This window comes from Penaeus monodon, chromosome 19 (genome assembly GCF_015228065.2).
Source record: "Penaeus monodon isolate SGIC_2016 chromosome 19, NSTDA_Pmon_1, whole genome shotgun sequence".
NCBI lineage: Eukaryota > Metazoa > Arthropoda > Malacostraca > Decapoda > Penaeidae > Penaeus > Penaeus monodon.
In genome coordinates this window covers 36,789,961-36,790,289 of record NC_051404.1, presented here as the reverse complement: position 1 = coordinate 36,790,289, position 329 = coordinate 36,789,961, and positions in this window count along the sequence as shown.

Genomic DNA, 329 nt, shown 5'->3' with positions numbered 1-329 from the left:
GAAAGATAAAGAGGAAAGGGATATCTCTTCTTATATATATTTGTTCCCTTCGCTCTCACCTTATAATTAAAAGAATCTGAAACAGGTCAATAATAAAACCAATGAGAAAATATATTTTATTCTGTCATGAGTATTACAAAGATTTCGTTACAACACAAAAGACAATTTCAGGATGATTGCTCATCAAGTTTCTGTATATACTCTAGCTTTACGAAAGAACACCAACTGCTTATAGTCATAAGCATTATCATTCTTATACATACTTTGAAAAGGGAAATAGAGAAAATACAGGTAATCTGACCCATAACTCATGCGGCCACTTCTTAACA